Genomic DNA, 3340 nt, shown 5'->3' with positions numbered 1-3340 from the left:
TCCTGATGTTCTCTCCCTTCCTTCCTCCATAGTTCAGGTCCTTAGTACCTCTTGACTGATCATTATACCAACCTCTTAATTGGTCTTTTTGCCTTTAGTTTCTCACTATTTCAGTCCCTCCTATGCATTGCTGTCCAAGTAATCTTCCTTAAATGCCCATCCCAGTTGTTCAACCAAATCCAGTGGTTTCCTCTTACATCTTGATTAAAATGCTGTATTAACTCCTCTGTTCAGTTTTTCAGTCCTACACAACCTAGTTTTAATGGAACAGCTTCTTTGGAGGTTACTCCCCCTCCTGCACTCTGGACAAACCAGATTTCCCAATCAATACACGCACTTATTGGGTCTAAGGGAGATAGAATCGCACAGTTGTTGGCTTCTCTCCTCCAGATCCATTGAAGTCCAGTGGTAAGACAAAAGTCAAGATGACTTGTATAGCCATGGTAATGAAATCCAGACTTCCAGAATCAGCCAAGTAGAAATAGCATGCCAACAAGGGCATGGTTCTTGAGCAATGCTGATTACTCAGGACACCCCGTCTCCCATCTCTATGCCTGTGCACTGGCTGTCCCTCATGCCTGGATTGCACTCTCTCCTTTCCACATCAGAATCCCTCTCTTCTTTTAAGACACAGATTAAAATCACCATCCTCTGCACGAAAGGCTTTCAGGATCCCTCCAGCTTCTAAGTGCTCTCTCTCCCAAATGGTCTTGTATTTAACTATGTTGTTTATATTTTTATTCATTTATGTTATATAAATGCTGTGTATGTGTGTTTGTATATGTTGTCTCCACCTTCAGACTATAAGTTTCTAATGAGTCAGGATTGTTTGTATCTTTATACTTGTAGCCCCAGTGGCTGGTACATTCTCTGGTGCCTAGTAGGTACTAATACTCAATGATTGATTAAGAAGTATTTATGCATGTTTCACAGGAGGCACTGGAGTTTTCTGGCCTCCAGCCTCTAAAGACTATACCAATTGTTAGACAGGTAAACACAGGAGGGTGGCTAGCAAGTGTTCTAGCATTAGCATGGGTTCACTCTTGATGAGGGCAGACAGGAAGACAGGAACAGATTCACAATAAGGGGTTAAATAAACTAGCTCACTTTATTCTAGCCTATTCTCAAGAGGGAGTTGTTGCTGATGGGAGCACCAATTCCTACAGCCTTCCCTAATCATCCTTCTCAAAGGGGCAGGCAAGAAGGGGTGGGGCACTCATGGGGTCAGTAGAGACAGGCACAGCATTCTGGCTTGTGCACTCCCCTAAAGCCTCAGTGGGGGACAGTTGAGGCACACATAGCATTACACTGTCATATTCCCCCCTCAATGACCAGTGCCCACTTGACAGATAGGGCAACAGACAAAGCAGGCATACTGCCGGTGATAGCAGATTAACTTTGGCAATATCATCATTCAGTGCAAGCGTAGTAAAAGTCATGTTATGTCATCTGCTTATCTCATCACTCAGTTGAGGTAGGACTTGCTTATAAGTCATGGCCTGGGAAATATTGTCTAATACCTGGGAACTAGAGATTGTTATGGCCATGGATCCTGAGAACTAATCTCTAAGAAATAACAGAATCTTCCTTACTTACAGTGTGTGTATTATGTCTATATCACATATATGTGCATGTGTACATGCATCACACTCATACACATGTGTATGTATATTCATGTATGACGTGTGTGCATGCTGATGTGTGCATTTCTGTATATGTACATATGCATGTATGTGTGACTACCCTCTAACCTCCCTCCCCTCTCCCCAGTAGAAGCCATCTCTCATAACAAATGTACATGATCCCATCACCACATTGGCTGGGTGTGTCTGAGGATGCACTTCTGTCTTCTGTATCTCTGGTCCCTCACGTTTCTGTCTGGAGGGAGGAGAGGCATGTTTCATCACAACAACCTCTTGAAGTCATTTTTGCTTTTTTTTTTTTGGAGGGGGGAGGGCAGGGCAATTGGAGTTAAGTGACTTGCCCAAGGTCACACGGCTAGTGTTAAGTGTCTGAGGCTGCATTTGAACTCAGGTCCTCCTGACTCCAGGGCTGGTGCTCTATTCACTGAGCCACCTAGCCGCCCTTGAAGTCATTTTTGGTGGTGGCTTTGTTCAAAGAAATCTGGTTTGTCTGGACTGCAGAGGGGGAATAACCTCCAATGAAGCTGTTACGTTGGAGCGATGCTGTATAAGACTATAGAAGCTGAACAGATGAGTTAATACAGCCTTTTAATCGAGAAGTAAGAGGAAACCCCTGGATTTGGTTGAACAGCTCAGATCTGCGTTTAAGGAAGGTTACTTTGACAGCAGTGCGTAGGAGGGACAGAAACTGGCCAGAATTCAAAGGTCTTTCAAAGCTGTTTTCCTTCATGTTATTTTTGTGGTCATTCTGGGAATTATTCTCTTGTTTTGGCACATTTGTCTCTCTATCAAATCATATGTCTTCCCACGTTTCTCTGAATCCATCAAATTTGTCATCTCTTAAGACACACTAGTATTTTTGTAAATACGAATCCTGTCCCTCTGTCTTAGAATTCTTTAGGACATAGAATCCCTCTCTCTTGGAGCTATTTGGGGAGTAGCACCACAGGGTCAGAAAATATGTATCTTCTACTTGGTTTCAAAATGAGGCTTTTAAATGCCCTTTTTAATGTTGTTCACTATCCCCTCCCCTCCTTTTCAAGCACCAAAGTAGAAGACCTCCCTTGTAACAGATATGTACAGTCAAGCTAAACAAACGAACACATTTGTTGGGTCAGAGAATGCCTCTGATCCTGCAGCTCTAGTCTAGCCCCTCTCTACTAAGAGATGGGAGGGATATTTCATCAGTCTTGTGAAGACGGGTCGATGCTTTGGTCCGAGCTCTGAGGTCTTTCAAAGTCATTCTACCCTCACGTAAGTGGTTCTGATTCTGCTCATTTCCCTGTGAATCAATTAATACAGCACCTATATTTCTCTGAATCTATCCTACGCATCAATTCTTATGGAACAATAATATTCCATTATATTCATACACTATAATCTCTTCAGTCATTCCCCAACTGATGAACCAGCTGTTCACATTCCCACTGTATCTTGCCTACAATTACCTCAGTCTGATCCCCACTCCAGCTAGAAATGATCTTTTCTTCCTAAAAATCTTCCTTTTTTCCTCCCTTTTTTGTTTTTCCTTCCTTCCTCTTCCTTCTTTTTTGTTTTTCCTTCCTTCCTCTTCCTTCTTTTTTGTTTTTCCTTCCTTCCTCTTCCTTCTTTTTTGTTTCCTTCCTTCCTTCCTTCCTTCCTTCCTTCCTTCCTTCCTTCCTTCCTTCCTTCCTTCCTTCCTTCCTTCCTTCCTTCCT

General features: G+C 42.8%; 1 long non-coding RNA gene across 1 annotated transcript in view; it reads left to right on the top strand.

Moving 5' to 3' along the window:
• The first annotated feature begins 2751 nt into the window (after positions 1-2751).
• LOC138166739 (uncharacterized) overlaps positions 2752-3340 on the top strand; it is a 60118-nt gene continuing 59529 nt past the window's right edge. Inside the window, exon 1 of the long non-coding RNA XR_011169709.1 lies at positions 2752-2897. This is a non-coding gene — a long non-coding RNA (uncharacterized lncRNA). The remainder of the gene's footprint in view (positions 2898-3340) is intronic.

This window comes from Petaurus breviceps, unplaced genomic scaffold (assembly GCF_028583685.1).
Source record: "Petaurus breviceps papuanus isolate PSGF00001 unplaced genomic scaffold, PetGlider_PUasm1.0 225, whole genome shotgun sequence".
NCBI classification, from domain to species: domain Eukaryota; kingdom Metazoa; phylum Chordata; class Mammalia; order Diprotodontia; family Petauridae; genus Petaurus; species Petaurus breviceps.
The sequence above is the reverse complement of the archived record's forward strand: the minus strand, read 5'-3'. Positions and strand labels throughout refer to the sequence as shown.